Consider the following 19,035-nt stretch of genomic DNA (forward strand, 5'->3'; position numbering starts at 1 on the left):
CAAGCATAAAATTAGCTGTGTGTGACAGTTGCTCAGTCCAGTCCAACTCTTTGTAACCCTATGGACTGTAGCCTGCCAGGCTCCTCTGCCCATGAAATCCTCCAGGCAAGAATACTGAAGTGGGTAGCTAGTCCCTTGTCCAAGAATCTTCCTGACCCAGGTGTCAAACCGACCGTTTCCTGCATTGGCAGGATTCTTTACTGTCTGAGCCACCAAGGAAACCAAAATTAGCTATAAAAGGGAATATTCATTTAGTATGATGCAGAGCTCATCTCTCAAATATGAAATGACTATAGCTTTGGAAAATTCAAGTTTCTTTCTTCTGAGATCTCTTTAGGCAATTTACCAGAAATGTTTACATATGAACACTTCCCATTGGCAACCTGGCTTCCCCCTTCTCCAGGAACAGTGTGCCCTCACGGGGGGGAGGGGGGGGGCCTGAAGCAGGGAACCAGAAGCTGTGCTCGGGTAGCTTCCAGATAAACTTGTTCTGCAGGTATGTGATGAGCCCTATTTCACTCTGGTGACTCTGATGGAAACAATATGTGACTCAGGCCAGGGCACAGCCCTAACAGAGGGAGACTGAAATCTGCGAGCAGACTTTGGATTCCAAGCCTAACGGGCTTTTCTCTGCACTCTGCTGCCTCCCACATGGCTCCAGATGGGTCTGGGACTCCGATGGTCTAGCTTGAAACTCAATCAACGGCCACTTTTCATCTGAGCCACAAATCCCACAATCCTCTTTCCTAATCTGGAGACCAAGCAGAAGCCCTAGGAGAGGAAGAGGTGGTCTTTTCTAAAGAGGTGGGCCATTTCAACTTATTGCAGCTCCTTTCCACAGGATGCTGCTTTCTTGCCTGTTTACTCCTGCAACCTGAGATCTGTGCTTCATCTTCTGGGAGGGGCTGTGTGTGGGCAGGCTGTGTGGGAGGGGCTGTGTGTGGGAGGGGCTGTGTGTGGGAGGGGCTGTGTAGGAAATGCTGTGTGTGGGAGGGGCTGTGTGTGGGAGGGGCTGGGCATAGGGGGCTGTGTGGAAGGGGCTGTGGGTGGGAGGGGTGTGTGGGAGGGGCTGTGTATAGGAGGGCTGTGTGGGAGGAGCTGTGTAGGAGGGGCTGTGTGTGGGAAGAGCTGTCTGAGGGAGGGGCTGTGTGTGGGAAGGGCTGGGGGAGTGGGGGTGTGTGGGAGGAGCTGTGTATAGGAGGGCTGTATGTGGGAGGGGCTGTGTGTTGGAGGAGCGTGTAGGAAGGCTGTGTGTGGGAGGGGCTGGGCATAGGGAGCTGTGTGGGGGGGGCTGTGGGTGGGAGGGGTGTGTGGGAGGAGCTGGGCATAGGGGGCTGTGTGTGGGAGGGGCTGAGGGTGGGAGGGGTGTGTGGGAGGGGCTGTGTAGGAGGGGCTGTATGTGGGAAGAGCTGTCTGAGGGAAGGGCTGTGTGTGGAAGGGCCAGTCAGAGGAAGGGACTGTCTGAGAGGGGCTGTGTGGGAGGAGCTGTCTGTGGGAGGAGCTGTTAAGGGAGAAGTCTCAAGAGGGGCTGTGGTGGGGAGGGACTGTGTGTGGGAAGGACTATTGAGGGTCCCTGCCTCAATAGTGCCTGCCTCTGAGAGAGGGGTCCCTTGGTAGCTCTGTTTGTAGCTCTGTTTGCCTTTGTTGTGGCCTTCTTCCAGGCTCTCCTCTTGAAGATTTCCTCTGTTTCTCACCTCTGAGTGCCCTTCCTCTGAACCCTGTCTTCTTACTCCCGCCTCCCTCTCCCTATAAAATCTTTCTTTCTGTGCAAGGATCTATTGTTAGTCATTTGTGTCTTAGGGTAGAATTTAAGTCATTTGGCTTCTTCCTTCAGGATGAATTGTAAGTCTCCATAAAGGAACAAAAGCTCTAACCCTTCAAAGCAATGGGGGACAGGAGGGGTAGTCAGGGAGGTAACCAGAGTTGGTGGAGGAGGTGGAGAGATTTCCCAGATATTTGAGGCAGCTTTTATTATTGTTCTTTTTAGTCTGTAACAAAAAGAAAACAGATTTAAAACGTATTGACCATCTACTTGTGTGTCAAGCCCTGTGCTAGTTGCTCTCAAAACTGTTTTTATTTAATCCTTGTACCAGCCTCTGTGGGATAGGTATTATGATACCCATTTCAACAATGACTAAGCTGAATGTGACCACTGTACAGGGTCACACAGAGGCAGAAGAAACTGCTTTTGGTACATAGCTACCTTGTGCCTGGCTGTGATGTGCCTTCTCACAAGTGTCTCATTTATTCTCACAGTACTTCCCTGTATATAGCTTTAGCTCCATTTTTCAAAAATGAGAAAACTGAGGCTAAGAACGGTAAGGTGAGATCCCACTCATGTGGGAGATTACCTTGTTGCAATGATAGCTTCTAAGTACTCAATAGGGTAAGTTATTTCAGAGGATTCATAACAGAAAGGCTCATGGACTAAAGGAAGGTGCTCAAAACACATTGTTTCCTTAAATGTATTTAAAACACGAATTGAGAACCAAGGGAAGAGGGCTGGAGTGGACTAACTCACTTAGGATCAAGTCGAACAGGTGAGAGGACCATATTCCCTAAATCCTGTATGTCCCCAATGCATGTATGTCCCCTCTCTCAGCTGTATCTGCCTTCCCTGCTGATAGTGTAGTTATGAGGATGGGAATTAAGACATGAGCAAGAAGGCCCAGTACACAGAAGGTCCCTTGGGCCAAAGCATGCATTTGCTCTCTGATGGGAGGTTCACAAGGGCAAGAACAGGTATGCTTGGCCACAGCTATAGCTTGCCAATTAATCTTCAGAACAGCCAAGAATGTTATTTGCATTTCTTGCTCTGAGCACATGGGGCCAAAATGTGACCATATGGATGTCAACCAATGCCTTGCTGCTTTAGGCATGATCAAGCTGCCAGCCCAGAGGGGGTATATCATAATGTGTTCTTTCCACCACTTGGTTCATCATACATTTATTCTGCATATCTGTAGCATGTGTTACAGGTTGCTAACTTATTATCTATATTCACCATATCTTATGAATTCTGCATATGTCTCACAAGCTACTTACTCATCATCTATACTTAACACATCATATGTGTTTTGCCTGTATCTCGTAAGCAACTTGCTTTCTATCTAGGGTAGTTTTAGTTATCTATTGCTGTGCAGCAAATTATCCTAAAACATCTTTCTTTCTTTTTTTTTAAATCCCTCACAGTTTGTGTAGGTCAGGATTTTGGAAGCAGCTTTTCTGGATGGTTTTGGTTCCAGGTGTCTCATGAGGTTGCAATCAAAATGTCAGCAGGGGATGCAAGCGTCTAAAAGTTTAACTGAGATGGAGGATCCATCCATGTCAAGATGTAGTCAACATTGCTGGCAAGTTGGTGCTGGCTGATAGCAGGAGCCCCCAGTCTATTACCACATGAACTTCTCCACTGAGACGCTGGAGTAACATCATGATGTTGTAGCTGTCTTCACCCAGAACAAGTATAACCCAGGAAAGAAAATGTCTTTTGTGACCTAGTTTTGGAAGTCATGCACCTTCCACCATTTCTGCAACATTCTATTGGTTATACAGGATAGCCCATCCCAGCATGGGAGGGGATTTAACAAGGGCCATGGAGCCAGGATATGCAGATGACACCACCCTTATGGCAGAAAGTGAAGAGGAACTAAAAGCCTCTTGATGAAAGTGAAAGAGGAGAGTGAAAAAGTTGGCTTAAAGCTCAACATTCAGAAAACGAAGATCATGGCATCCGGTCCCATCACTTCATGGGAAACAGATCAGGAAACAGTGGAAATAGTGTCAGACTTTATTTTAGGGGGCTCCAAAATCAGTGCAGATGGTGACTGCAGCCATGAAATTAAAAGATGCTTACTCCTTGGAAGGAAAGTTATGATCAACCTAGACAGCATATTCAAAAGCAGAGACATTACTGTGCCGACTGATGTCCGTCTAGTCAAGGCTATGGTTTTCCCAGTGGTCATGTATGGATGTGAGAGTTGGACTGTGAAGTAAGCTGAGCGCCAAAGAATTGATGTTTCTGAACTGTGGTGTTGGAGAAGACTCTTGAGAGTCCCTTGGACTGCAAGGAGATCCAACCAGTCCATTCTGAAGGAGATCAGCCCTGGGATTTCTTTGGAAGGAATGATGCTAAAGCTGAAACTCCAGTACTTTGTCCGCCTCATGGGAAGAGTTGACTCATTGGAAAAAACTCTGATGCTGGGAGGGATTGGGGGCAGGAGGAGAAGGGGACACCAAAGGATGAGATGGTGGGATGGCATCACTGACTCGATGGACGTGAGTCTGAGTGAACTCCAGGAGTTGGTGATGGACAGGGAGGCCTGGCGTGTTGCGATTCATGGGGTCGCAGAGTGTCGGACACGACTGAGCGACTGAACTGAACTAAACTGACGGAACCAGGATCATTGGGGCCATATTGAGGGTTGGCTGCCTCAGTGAAATATTTATGAATTTCATACATCCAATCATTTGCATCATCATTGAGGCTAACTACTCAATAAGAGCACTAAGACTAAGGTTCACAGCGCCACCTTACGGGGACTTAAAAAGAGCTCTGGGTCAACAAGAGAAGGAGGTGTGCTTGGCTCTACCATGATCTCTTTTCAGGGGCTGCAGCTTGTCGAAACCACCTTCATCCCCCAGGCTTAGGAAATATAACTGAACAGGATCTAGAAGAGATCTTTTAAACTCAAGACTTGAGACACTATAGTTCTTGCATCCAGGCAAGCACCAACCCCATAAATCCTGACCACCCATGGTGATGTTTTCTCACCACTTTTGCTTATGATATTATCCTGTGTGTTTGTTTTGCTCCCATTTATGGTATTAAATTTGCTTCTAATGAGTGACATATCTTTTTGTGGAACATGAGGAAAGATCATAATTGATTCATGCCTGATTTGTTCCAGAGCTGCCTTTGTCAAATTAAAAAAAAATTTTTTTAAAAAGCAAACACAACTGTTTAGCCCATACTGGTACAGATGTTCTATAGCTAGACACACAGAAAGGTTGTAGTCAAGTTGTGCTTGGCTTTGCTAAGGTCTTTCAGGATTTCTTCTAACTGGTTAAGAAAATATAACCATCTTATATATTATCTTAGAAGTATCCTACAGTTGTTCCAGGCTATCTCATGTTAGTGCATAGCATTTCTTCATGTCTTGGTTACCAAGGCTCTTCCCTTGGATTGAGAAGTCCTCAGTATCACTAGATTTGGATATGCATAAAATCAGATTTTCAATTTTCCACTACTTTTGAATCTTACTTCCCCCACAAAATTTAATGGAATGAGCCTCTTCAGACCAAGTTCATTTGAAGTCTTACAATTATCACCCTTCAATTCCTAGCATGTTTAGTTAAAAAGTGCAGTGGCTTTTGGAACATCCTGGTTTTCTGGGATAGTTAATTGATAATGCTTTGTCTGCCTGTCTTTGTTCCCTGATAACATCACTATGAATGGGCAAATTACAGCTGTCAACTCCAGGTCTATGTGGCCATTGATCTAGCCAAAACTATCTATTCTTGTCCCCTCCAACCACTATTTGGGGATCTCAGCAATACAGGTTCACTGTTCATCCCTCTGTCATCAAATGGTGCGACAAGACCATTTTTCTCCTCCCGCTCTGTCCCAGGAATTGTCCTGAGATAACATATTGATGTGTCCTCATTCAGGGATCATTTGCTGATCATCATGAGCTCATCTTCCATGTGACAGAGAGATGGCTTCTCAGGGAATGGTTTCATAGTCAAAGTCCAGGGTCCCAGCTACACTCTCTGGACGCTGAATTGTCAGGACCATAGGCTAAAGTGTCATTGTAGGAGCCCTTTACCAAATAGATGATTCAGCACCTACTCATACTATTGTTTGACAGTGCATCTTTATTCCTGATCTCATACTCTTACACAAAACTACCAGGTTTCATGCATCCCTGCTATCTTTGAGTGGACACAACAAGAGGTTTTGAGTTGGTGTAGAGGCACAACTGAGCAACTTCACTTTCACTTTTCACTTGCATGCATTGGAGAAGGAAATGGCAACCCATTCCAGTATTCTTGCCTGGAAAATTCCAGGGATGGGGGGACCTGGTGGGCTGCTGTCTATGGGGTTGCACAGAGTCGGACACGACTGAAGCGACTTAGCAGCAGCAGCAGCAGAGGCTGGTACAGTGAGTCCTGTCTTAGTATCTTATTACCCTTGACTTCACATTATTCTGAAGCACCTTCCTTTGCAGATAAGTTAGATACATATGCCTTCTCAAGTTTCTGGTAGGTTCTTCCCTGTAGAAAAAGTTCCTCCTGAACTTCTATGCAAGCAAACTCATGCTATTAGTCTTTAGGTACTTTGCTATGGAAAGTCAACTTTTATCCGCTTATAGAGCTCTCATTAAAACTTAGCCTTTTATGATGGCCATTAGGCCCATTTACTTTAGAAAAACATCAAATCCACATGCACCCCGCTTTTTAGTATTTTACTCAAGTTATACCCTTTCTGGACTCAAACAATCTTGGGCATGCCATAGATGACTATATTTGAGAGGAAGTGGTATATATCTGGGTCATGGTATCCTTCCAAGGATGTCTTTCACTTCCATGTAATGGTGGTGAGGTATGCCTTGGCCATGAATGAGGTGCAATCAGGGGGTTGTTAACTATCCCGTGCTTTATGGTTAGATATGACTTTTGCATGGATGAGGAAGTCTTTCTGCCTTGGTTCCGGATAATTCTACGTGATACTCATAACTGATTGGAAAATGAAAGAAACCATGGATTATCCATCCCTGAGAGATTTCTACATAAGTGTATAAGGACTCTGGTGCCTCATCTAGTGGGGTGGTGTGGAGGCTTTACATATAGTCATTACCATGGTTGCCTACTTGTCTGCTTCCTCCATCTCCTGCTAAATGACTCCAAGACTAGGATAATGGTTTCATTCACTGGCCATCTCCGTAGGGAGATATTTCCCATTAAGACCAAACTGCTTTGGCAGAGGCAACTGTGGAAACATAGTAAGCCTATTGTATAGGGTCTGTATCCAAATCTGTTACGATGGAAACAATGAGGAAAATCCCCTTCCTGCCACTGTCTTTAGCACAGGTGCTGTGACTCACACCGTCTTATCCCCCATTCTGATGCTTGTCTCCCTACATGTAGGCAGCGGTCATTACTAAAGAATTCTATCTTCTCATTATGCAGATGCATTTTCTTTGGTACTGGCGACTAGCAGGCTGGGTGCTGTTGGCCTGTTGACTGTATGGAGCACTTCATTTTTTGCTTGGGGCAAAAACAATTATGTTGATTTACTCTGGGTCTGATGTTGCTTTTTGGTTAATTTGTTTATTTGCTGTTAAGGCAGCCCATTCTGCCATTTTTGTTGTTGTTCAGTGGCTCCGTCAGGTCCGACTCTTTGCAACCCCATGGACTGCAGCACGCCAGGCTTCCCTGTCCTTCACCATCTCCCAGAGCTGGCTCAAACTAATGTCCATTGAGTTGGTGATGCCATCCAACCATCTCGTCCTCTGCTGTCCCTTTATCTTCCTGCCTTCTATCTTTCCCAGCATCAGGGTCTTTTCCAATGAGTCAGTTCTTCGCATCAGATGGCCAAAGTATTGGAGCTTCAGCTTCATCACCAATCCTTCCAATGAATATTCGGAGTTGATTTCCTTTAGGACTGATGGTTTGATCTTGTTGTCTAAGCAACTCTCAAGAGTCGTCTCCAGGACCACAGTTAGAAAGCATCAATTCTTCAGTGCTCAGCTTTCTCTATGATCCAACTCTCACATCCATATGTGACCCATACATGACTGTCCATACACTCTGCCATTAGACATATGGAATTTCATATTATGGCACCCCATGGAGCCTTCTTTTCCATCTTCAGTGACCAGAGAGTTTCATTCAGCTGATGCTTTTGCCTGATCTAGAGTATGAAAGAGGGGCAGTTAGGTGGACTTTCTATTTAGCCTCTACCTCCAGGCAGTCAGCATCACAGAAAAGTAGAATGACCTTTTGAAAGCCAACTGTGCCAGCTTCCCGGCTCCCAGTCTTTCTTTCTCTCTACTGCCTTGCCCACTCAGTAGTACTGAAATACCACCTCCTTCATGGCTTCATTTCTTCAACCATTCATACAAGCATGATTTGGGTCAAAGAGTAGAAGTTTGGACTTGTTTTTGAGATCTGCTTATTGACCCGCATTAGTATCAATAGCTACAGTCTACCAATAACCAATTGGCAGGAATCTTTTTAGATTCCTAGTTTTTAAAAGCTAGAAATGCCACCCTAATTTTCCTGCCATGATACCTGGATTAAGTTAAAGAATTCTGCTTCCTCTTTTTGGGGCTATCTTTCTGTTTTCCATCTTACTGAGAGTTCTATTTCTTGCCTTTGAAATGGAATTTGAGTGTACTTATTTTTTTCTACTATTTTTACATTGCTTACTATTTCTATGAGTTCAGCAAAGGGGGAGATCTTATCCTGTGCTCAACCTGCCACCATGATCTGATTTCCCCCTTCCAAACTCAGTTCTCCTCTCTATTGTGTAGATCAGTTTACCTCCCCACCCCCTGCTCAGCTCTGAGCCCCCGTTGATGTATGCAAAGACTCTTTGATGTGCGCAACTAAAGAGTAGGTTTATATGTTCCAAGTCTCCTCTTTGGCAGCCTGGAATAATTGGCAGAAGCTTTGAAATTTCGATCTTTCCCTTCATCCTCCCCCATTAATCTCAGCCAGGGAAGGGACCTCTTTAGAGATTTATATCCTCCTTAATATGAATTATGTTTTCTTCTTTAAAAGGCAGACGTGGTTGTTTTAACTGATACTTTTTTCTCGATTAGAATTACCAGTAACATTTATGGAGTACTTATGTACCAAGAATTATATGAAGTAGATTACCAGTGCTAGCTCACTTAATTCTTATGATATCCTCAATATGGGTGTTTCATCTACATAGACAGGTGAGAAAACTGACTGAGGGAGAGTGAACAGTTGTCTGTGGTTTCATGGCTATTGAAGCTCAGAGATGGGAGTCAGACTCATGACTTTATTTATTTATTTATGACTTTATTTAGTTATTTACTTGGCTGCACCAAGTCTTAGTTGCAGCCCGAGGGATCTTTGGTTGAAGCATGTGGACTCTTTTGTTGGGGAATACAGACTCTTAGTTGCAGCATGTGGGATCGAGTCCCCCAGCCAGGGATCAAACCCAGGTCCCTGCATTGGGAGCATGGAGTCTTAGCCACTGTACCACCAGGGAAACCCCTCTATCACTTTACAGTAAACTTCTTTTGCCAAGACTCTGATAGCAAATATTTTAGGCTTTGCAGGCCATATATGGTCTCATTCCCATAGTCTTTTCTTAATACCCCTTTACAAAACATAAAGCTATTCTTAGCTAGAAGGCTATAAGTAATATGGCATGGACTACATTTGAACTGCAGGCCGTAGTTTGCCAACTGTGTTCAGAGCTTCTGTCTTTGATCATCATAGCCAGGAGTAGGGGGCGGGGCCAGTGAGGCACAATTCGGTCCTGCTTGTGCTTCACAAGCGCCATGAATACCAGGCACATGCAGCAAGCAATGATTTAGAGGCAGGCAGAGCCTGTGCGCTTCAAAGAACTAGAATGTTTCGGCTGGGTTTTTGAAATGGGAATTAGGACAACAGGCCTGAGGACTGAATTGTTTGTTTGCTTTTTAATCTCCTTGTCCCATTGGTCACACTGAGCATGCAAGGCCCCAGGTGACAAGAGAGTGAATTCTGTGGCACTGTTCTCCTCTGAGACTGTGGGCAACAACTGCTCGGCTGTTCCTTGTTTCTGAGACACATTTATCATCAGCCTGTTTGGGGAGAAGAGGAAGGGATGGAAAGGGTAATAATTAGAGTCAGGGTCTTCCCTTCCTCATTGCCCTCCATCAACAGATAATTATTTAACATTTATTATGGGAGCATCAGGGAGACCATGTGGTAGGCAGGTAATAGGTTAGAGCTTAGAGATGATAAAGATCTAATGTAAGAGGGATTGACAAGAGGATGAAATCAACAGACTGCAAGGGTATGAAGGGTATGAAGAACTGGAAAGAACCTTGGCTGATTTTGTGAGGGCCAGCCTGGGTGACTGGGGGAATGGAGATGCCAGTAAATAATAGAAGACAGAGCAGAGAATCAGGTTGGGAGGGGGAGGTGTCCAACTCTGTACTGGATGAATTTCATCTGAGAATACTGCAGTTTGCACATGCAAATGTCAGACCAGCAGTTTGAAACACAGGTTCAGAACTAATGAAACTGCTGGACTAAAGAGTTTTGTATTTAGCCCCAGGACAACTTGGACCTATTGGGAAAAAATAATGTGCAGAGGTGTTTCTTCACAAAAGCTCTGTTTAGAAAAATTGTTTTGGAGGAGGAAAAGGTCTTGTGAGGTAACATTTCCAATGATCCTGGCTGTAATATAATGAGACTGGGAGCTAGGGTCTGGGTAGTGAGACAAGAAGTGACAGAGGGACTTCCCGGGTGGTCTATTGGTTAAGAATCTGCCTTCTAATGCAGGGAATGCTGGTTTGATCCCTGGTTCCCTGGTGGGGGAACTAAGCGTGCTCCACATGCTGTGGGGCAGCTAAGCCCATGTGCCCCAACTAAAGAAGCCAGTGTGCCATAGTTACTGAGCCCGTGTGCTCTAGAGTCCACTCTCCACAGCAAGAGAAGCCCATAAACTGCAGTGAGAAGCCCACGCTCTGCAAAAAAGCCCAAGTGCAGCAAAAAAAAAAAAAAAAAAAGTGACAGAGAGATGCAAAAGATATTTTGCAAAAACTTAGCAAAAAATTACAGATTTTTTCCTTTAAAAATAGTATTTTCTCTAATATCTTATTTGGAAAAATATTAAACCAATCATCGGAAAAACCAATACAAACCATACCCATATTCTCATCACATACAACTGCCAGTTGTTAGTACCTTTTGCCATATTTGCTTTCTGTATCTTTCTCTTTTCAGAAGAAGGACACTCCTATAATACATAGCCATGTTGTAATGATTACACTCAGGACATTTAACAAAGATACCATAGTTTCATCTAATATGTAACCTATTTCCAAATTTCCATGATTGTCCTAACAATAATTTTTATAGCTTTTTTTTTCAGTATTCAATCAGTGGCTCAGCATTGTATTTTCTTTATCACGTCTTTTAAAACTTATTTAATTTAGAACAGTATTTCTCTTTTGGTGTTCTATGGCACAGACCTTTTGAAGAATTTGGAGCAGTGGCTTTAAAGAATGCCTGATGATTTGGATCTGTCTGAATGCTTCCTCATGATTAGATTCAAGTTGGTGGGTTTTGGGGGCGTAATATAGGTAGGGCTGCATCTCAAGAAGAGCACATCGAAAGCCTCATCAAATCAACTTGTCCCATGTTTACCAATGTTAGGCTTGAGCTTTTGGTTAAGGTGGTGTCTGTCAGATTTCTTCATTGCAAAGGCAACTTTCCCCAGATTTGTTGAAAGATGCTTGGGACTCCTTGACTATCCTGATCGCCAAGACCAATCATTTAATATTTTAGCTTACATTGATTATCCTTGCCTGAAGTAAATACTGCATTTGTGGCTGAAAAATGGAGATTTTCTAATCACTTAATTTTTTCTACATTTCGCTAGGTGTCATTTTTCTGTTAAAAAGAAATTTCTTTCCTTCAACTTTTGTTTTTAGTATTTTTATGGACTCAAGCACTTAAAAAAATTAAGTTCAACAAGTTCTGTAACTGTCATTGTTATTTTTGAAAATTGAAATACAATTTACACACAGTGCAATGTCCAGGTCTTAAATATGCAGCTACAAGAATTTGATAAGCATATATACTCATGTCATTTACACCCCTACTAAGATGCAGAACATTTCCATCACCACAGTAAGTTTCCTTGTGTCCCATATCCCAGTTAATTCCTATAATAACTCCAGATAATCACATCTCTGTGTTCTTTGTAACACTAAACTATTCCAGATTTGGCTAATGAGCCTCTTTAAGCTGTCTCCTAGGTCTTTTGGTCATCAGTTCTGTTCAGTCCCTCAGTTGTGTCCGATTCTTTGCAACCGCATGGACTGCAGCACGGCAGGCTTCCCTGTCCATCACCAGCTCCCAAAGCCTGCACGAACTCACGTCCATCGAGTGATTAGATGCCATCTAGGCAACTCATCCTCTGTCACCCTCTTCTCCTCTTGCCTTAAATCTTTCCAGCACCACAGTCTTTTCCAATGACTCAGTTCTTCACATCAGGTGGCCAAAGTATTGGAGTTTCAGCTTCAGCATCAATCCTTCCAATGAATATTCAGGGTTGATTTCCTTTAGGATTGACTGGTTTGATCTCTTTGCAGTCCAAAGGGCTCTCAAGAGTCTTTTGCAACACCATAGTTCAAAACCATCAATTTTTTGGTGCTCAGCTTTTTTTATGGTCCAACTCTCACATCCATACATGGCTACTGGAAAAACCATAGCTTTGACTAGACTTTAGTTGGCAAAGTAATGTTTCTGCTTTTTAATATGCTGTCTAGGTTGGTCATAGCTTTTCTTCCAAGGAGCAAGCATCTTTTAATTTCACGGCTGCAGTCACCATCTGCACTGACTTTGGAGCCCAAGAAAATAAAGTCTCTCACTGTTTCCGTTGTTTCCTCCCTATTTGTCATGAAGTGATGGGATCGGATGCCATGATCTTTGTTTTCTGAATGTTGAGTTTTAAGCCAACATTTTCACTCTCCTTTCACTTTCATCAAGAGGCTCTTTAGTTCTTCTTTGCTTTCTGCCATAACAGTGGTGTCATCTGCATATCTGAGGTTACTGATATTTCTCCCGGCAATCTTGATTCCAGCTTGTGCTTCATTCAGCCCGATATTTCACATGATGTACTCTGCATATGAGTTAAATAAGCAGGGTGACAATATACAGCCTTGACATAGTCCTTTCCCGATTTAGAACCAGTCTGTTGTTCGATGTCCAGTTCTAACTGTTGCTTCTTGACCTGCATACAGATTTCTCAGGAGGCATAGTTGGTCTGATATTCTCATCTCTTTCAGAATTTTCCACAGTCTGTTGTAATCCACACAGTCAAAGGTTTTGGCGCAATCAATAAAGCAGAAGTAGATGTTTTTCTGGAACTCTCTTGGCTTTTCTATGACCCAACGGATGTTGACAATTTGATCTCTGGTTCCTCTGCCTTTTCTAAATCCACCATGAACATCTGGAAGTTTTCAGTTCACATATTGTTGAAGCCTGGCTTGGAGAATTTTGAGCATTACTTTGCTAGCTTGTGAGATGAGTGCAATTGTGCCGTAGTTTGAGCATTCTTTGGCATTGCCTTTCTTTGGGATTGGAATGAAAACTGACCTTTTCCAGTCCTGTGGCCACTGCTGAGTTTTCCAAATTTGTTGGCATATTGAGTGCAGCACTTTCACAGCATCATCTTTAAGGATTTGAAACAGCTCAACTGGAATTCCATCACCTCCACTAGCTTTGTAGTGATGTTTCCTAAGGCCCACTTGATTGTGCATTCCAGGACCTCTGCCTCTAGGTGAGTGATCACACCATCGTGGTTATCTGGGTCATGAAGATCTTTTTTGTATAGTTCTGTGTATTCTTGCCCCCTCTTCTTAATATCTTCTGGTTCTGTTAGGTCCATACCATTTCTGTCCTTTATTGTGCCCATCTTTGTGTGAAATGTTCCCTTGGTATCTCTAATTTTCTTGAAGAGATCTCTAGTCTTTCCCATTCTATTGTTTTCCTCTATTTCTTTGCATTGATCACTGAGGAAGGCTTTCTTATCTCTCCTTGCTATTCTTTGGAACTTTGCATTCAGATGGCTATATCTTCCCTTTTCTCCATTGCCTTTAGCTTCTCTTCTTTCTCAGCTCTTTGCAAGGCCTCCCCAGACAACAACGATTTTGCCTTTTTGCGTTCCTTTTTCTTGGGGATGGTCTTGATCACTCCCTCCTGTACATCGTCATGAACCTCCGTCCATAGTTCTTCAGGCTCTCTGTTTATCAGATCTAATCCCTTGAATCTATCTGTCACCTCCACTGTATAAGTGTAAGGGATTTGATTTAGGATGTGACTTTTTGTCATACTGCCGTCAGTTTTTGAGTTCATTCTTGCTCTCCAGCACAATAAGATGCTCTAGGCCGCTGGAACCAGGTATTTCTTTAAGAAGCACATATTTTGTGTGTGTGTGTGTATTAATGGTATTTAGAATCCAGACTTAGTTGCTGTATATATTAGTTCCCTAGGGCTGCTGTAGCAAGATATCAAAAGCTGGGTGGCTTAAAACAACAGAACTGTAGGCCTTCCTTGGTGACAAGTGGTTGACAATCCTACTGTTAATGCAGGGAACACAGGTTTGATCCCTGGTCCAGGAAGATTCCACATAGCTCTGGGCAACTAAGCCTTTGCACCACAACTACTGAGCCTGTGCACCCTAGAACCTGCTCTCTGCAGCAAGAGAAGGCATCACAGTGAGACGCTCAGGCACTGCACCTGTAGAGTAGCCCCTACTCACTACAACTAGAGAAAGCCCTCTAGCAGCAATGAAGATCCAGCACACTCATAAATACAGAAGGAAATCAATATATTACAGAAACAAACAATAGAAGCTTATTGTCTCCCAATTCTGGGGGCTTGAAGTCTGATATCAAAGTGTCTACAGTCATGCTCTCCCTGCAGGCTCTAAGGAAGACTCCTTTGCTGCCTCTTCCTACCTCCTGGTGCTGTCTGTCCTTGGTGTTCCTTGTCTTGTGGCTGCCTTGCTTTAATATGAGGAGGAACTTGTAGGGCTACCACCCATGGGGTCGCAAAGAGTTGGACACGACTGAGCAACCGAGTGTGCACACATGCACACTTTAATATCTCTGTTTACACAGGACTATCTCCCCTCTGTGTGTCTGTATGTCTTCGCAAGGCTGTCTTCTCATAAGGACACCAGTCATGGATAGAGGGGTTCACCCTAATCTAGTAAGCTCTCATCTTAATGATTACATCTGCCAAGACCCTCCTTCCAAATTAGATGACATTTGCAGGTATATGGGGTTAAGACTTCAATATATTTTTCTAGGGGACACAACTCAACTTATAATACTTATAACATGCTTACTGAAAGTAAGATGCCATTTTTCTGGGCCATATCAGTGAGAGCTAGGTTGAAATCTATATCTATATATATACACATATGTAACTATCAGTTTCCCGGGTGGTGGCTTGTGGATAAAGAATCCCCCTGCTAATGCAGGAAATGCCGGTTCCATCACTGGATCAAGAAGATACTCTGGGGTAGGAAATGGCAACCCACTCCAGTATTCTGTCTGGAGAATCCCATGAACAGAGGAGCCAAGAGGATTATGTCCATAGAGCCACAAAGAGTCGGACATGACTGAGCAGGCGCGGCATGCATAATCATGAGTTTATACTGTATACTCAATTTCAGTGCCACGGGATTCTCCCTTTCCTCTTGCTCACCCTGTATTTGTATCATGAACCCTGGCAAGTAGGATTTGTCTACTCGTTTGATACACACAAAATAGTGTCAGAATTCAACATCAACACCATCAATGACAGTCTAAAGTTCAAGATTTTTTGCAGTTTCATTTGTCCTTAGATTATATTTCATCAAGGTTATTTAGCCAATATATTGTATTCAAAAATTACTTGAATTACTTTTTTGTATGCGGTTATTTTAATATTTTTATGTCAATTAGGGCTATTTGTTTTGAGTGTATTCAACTTTAGGTTTTTAATTGATTTAGCTTGTGTTTTGCATATGTGAATCCACTTCTTTCTTCCTTGTTGATTTAACTTATTTTTAAAAATACATAAAATGTTAACTTCTTAAAACTATATAAAAATCATACTCAGAATTCTCCCTCCCCTCCCTAGTTCTTTTATTACATTCTGACTCACTTCTGTTTAGGTAGCTAAAATTATTGTTTTCTGGATCAATTTCCTGTGTTTTATTGTGTAAAAATTAACAAGCATATAAATATGCACAGGTATGCAAGTATGTATTTTTTCTTCTCTCTCCTTTTTTCTTACACAAAAGTCAGTGTATTGTAAAAAGTCTAATGCATCTCTTGCTATCTCTTTTTTTTTTAGTTTACAATACATCAATCATTCAATAGCAGTTCATAGATACCTTCTTTACTTCTTATAGCTGTAGAGTTCTCTATTGTGTGGCTTGTCATTTATTTAATCAGCTTCTTGTGGTTGAGTGTTTAGATCATTTCCAACCATTCTTGTTGCAAATAGAGTAACAAAGAAAATCCTTGTGGTTGTTTTTATCATGTAATTGTTGGAGAGGTATCTTTAACGTCAACTTTTGAAAATGGGACTGCTAAGCCAGAGGCCAGAAGTGTTTGTAGCTGAATCAGGTATTGCCCAAGTCCTCTCCACTGAAGTTGTACCATTTTTTCATTCCTACCAATAACACACGAAAGTGCAAACCGACTGGCTGTAAAGATTTTGAAATTACTGCTAATTTTTTAATGTGAGAAAACAGTTAATTTGCCTTTCTTCATTAAGAATAAAGTAGAACATCTTTTAATATTTTTGTGTATGTGAATAAATTTATTTTTGAGTGTGAGTGAAAGTCAGTCATTTACGACTCTTTGCAAACTCATGGACTGTAGCCCTCCAGGCTCCTCTGTCCATGGGGATTCACCACCCAAGAATACTGGAGTGGGTTGCCATGCCCTCCTCCAGGGGATTTTCTCAACCCAGGGACTGGACCCAGGTCTCTCACATTGCAAGCAGATTCTTTACCAGCTGAGCCACCAGGGAAGCCCAAGAATATTGGAGCGGGTAGCCTGTCCCTTCTCCAGGGGATCTTTCCAACCCAGGAATCAAACTGGGGTCTCTTACACTGCAGGCAGATTCTTTACCAACTGAGCCACCGGGGAAGACCCAATTTATTTTTGATTGAAATATAGCTAATTTATAATGTTACTTTCAAGTGTTCAGCAAAGTGGTTCAGTTATACATATACATATACCTGAACAGACAGATATATGTATATCATATATGTATACATATATGTATATATGTATATATATGTATATATATATATTTCTTTTCAGATCCTTTTTATTATAGGTTATTACAAGATATTGAATATATTGCCCTCTGCTATATAGTGGTTCCTTGTTATTTAACTGTTTCATATATAGTAGTGGAATATCTTTTGATATCTTTAAAAGACATTGTATGTTTTTTGTTGAACTGTTTGTTTACAACTTTAAATAATTTTATTCTCAAAATTATCATGTTAAAGATATTAGGCTTTTATCATTGTACACGTTTTAGTTTTTTTCTCCAAATTTCTTGTTTGTCTTTAGACTTATATTTTTTTATCATTGGAAAGATTTTTTAAATGTAGCTAAATAATGAGTTTATTTTTTTAAATTGTTGCTAGATGTCCAATCACAGTTAGAAAGGCTTTTCCTGTGTCTTGCATTGTTCTATCTCTTACATTCAGATCTTTTGTGCATTTGGAGTTTATTCTGCTAATGATGTAAGGAAAGAAGCCAATTTTATCATTTTCTGAGAGGTGCTTCAGTTGCTTTAATGCCATTTGTTAAAAAGTCCATTTTTTTCTCGGTGTTTTAAAACATCAGCTTTCAGTTCAGTATCAGTTCAGTCACTCAGTCGTGTCCAGCTTTATAAATATAAAATACTAAACTTCCTTGTATACTTGGACTATCTCTGAAGTTGCCATTCAGGTTACTGGTCTGAATGTTACTTTGTCTGATTTTAGAATCAGAACCTTTCTTTCTTATTGTTTCCATTTTCCTCTATAACTTACCCATCAATTTATTTTTGACATTTTTGATTCATTTCATTTCACATGTCTTTTGTATTCATCACATAATTGGGTTTTGCACTTGGAGCCAACCTGAAAATTTCTTTATTTTAATAGATACATTAAGTGCATTTATATTTATTAATGTGACTCACAGGTTTGGCTGCAACTTTGACATCTTTTTGTTATATTTACTGTAAGCATTATGTTGTATTTACTGTGTTTCTTTCTGTTATCTATTCTTTGCTTTTTCCTTTTTGTATTTCTCTCAGAATTTAAGAATTTTTACAGTTGTTCTAGTAGTTTATACTTTGTATGGCACCCATGCCCCCTTTTTTTCTCGCTTAGGGATTTACTATTTTGTTGTCAAGTTTAAATGTAAATTTTGACTCCTCTCTACTGCCTATGTGGCAATCAGTAACTGTATTCTTCTTCTTTATCTCTTATTTCCTCAGTATTTTAAAAATTTAAATTGTATATATATATATATATATATATATTTTATAGAACATTTAGCATTTGCATTATGGTCTTCTATTCTTGGGGCTTCCCAGGTGGCGCTAGTGGTAAAGAACCCTCCTGCCAATACAGAAGGCATAAGAGATGCTGGTTGGATCCCTGGATCAGGAAGATCGCCTGGAGAAGGGAATGGCTACCCACTCCAGTATTCTTGCTTACAAAATCCCACGGACTGAGGAGCCTGGTGGGCTACAGTCCATAACGTTGCAAAGCAACTTAGCATGAATACACGTACTTCTATTTTTGACCCACATTGTTTTTAGTCTTAGAGCACCAATTAAACATACTCAGTACTTGAATTCCTTTCTTGAAGTTCCCCAGACATCTCATCTCAGTTAGATGAAGTTTGACTTCTAGTAGACTCCTCAGAAAGGGTTTCTGAATACAGTTTTCCCTCTATTTTTGCATGTTTGCAAGTGAAAGTCGTTCAGTCATGTCCGACTCTTTGTGACCCCATGGGCTATAGAGTCCACGGAATTCTCCAGGCCAGAATACTGGAGTGGGTAGCCTTTCCCTTCTCCAGGGGATCTTCCCAACCCAGGGATCGAACCCAGGTCTCCCGCATTGCAAGCAAATTCTTTACCAGCTGAGCCACAAGGGAAGCCCAAGAATACTGAAGTGGGTAGCCTAACCCCTCTCCAGTGGATCTTCCCAACCCAGGAATCCAACCGAGATCTCTTGCATTACAGGCAGTTTCTTTATCAATTGAG

General features: G+C 42.0%; 1 long non-coding RNA gene across 1 annotated transcript; it reads left to right on the forward strand.

Annotated features, from left to right (window-relative positions):
- The first annotated feature begins 477 nt into the window (after positions 1–477).
- On the forward strand, positions 478–4,946 carry LOC132657814 (uncharacterized). The gene is made up of 2 exons (XR_009596508.1): positions 478–804; positions 3,193–4,946. It is a non-coding gene; the product is annotated as an uncharacterized LOC132657814 (long non-coding RNA).
- The last annotated feature ends 14,089 nt before the right edge of the window (positions 4,947–19,035 follow it).

This window comes from Ovis aries, chromosome 15 (assembly GCF_016772045.2).
Source record: "Ovis aries strain OAR_USU_Benz2616 breed Rambouillet chromosome 15, ARS-UI_Ramb_v3.0, whole genome shotgun sequence".
Taxonomy (NCBI): domain Eukaryota; kingdom Metazoa; phylum Chordata; class Mammalia; order Artiodactyla; family Bovidae; genus Ovis; species Ovis aries.